We start from the raw sequence: 215 nt of genomic DNA on the forward strand, positions 1-215 counted from the left end.
GCCCGCGTGGACCCAAATGGTTGGAACGAAGCGTTTTAATTTCGCCGGGGCGGGGAGCGAGCGCCAGGATGCGCCCATCGCCCGCGTCGTGCTGTGACATCATTAAAAACTCGCAGGAGGAAGCAGAAAGGGCGTGGTGAACCCCCAAAGTGACTTTGCTAATTACACACACACCCCCCCCCCCCGGTGAGGTAATCATCGCCAGCGTGGAAAGC

The 215-nt window shown here is 59.5% G+C and overlaps 1 protein-coding gene across 1 annotated transcript in view; it reads right to left on the minus strand.

Moving 5' to 3' along the window:
* Positions 1–215, minus strand: part of LOC104125252 (very long-chain acyl-CoA synthetase-like) — a gene marked incomplete at its 3' end in the record, with an annotated part of 6855 nt that overhangs the window by 2112 nt on the left and 4528 nt on the right. The gene's annotated exons all lie outside the window — the stretch shown is intronic.

This window comes from Egretta garzetta, unplaced genomic scaffold (genome assembly GCF_000687185.1).
Source record: "Egretta garzetta isolate BGI_Z169 unplaced genomic scaffold, ASM68718v1 scaffold1374, whole genome shotgun sequence".
Classification (NCBI taxonomy): Eukaryota; Metazoa; Chordata; class Aves; order Pelecaniformes; family Ardeidae; genus Egretta; species Egretta garzetta.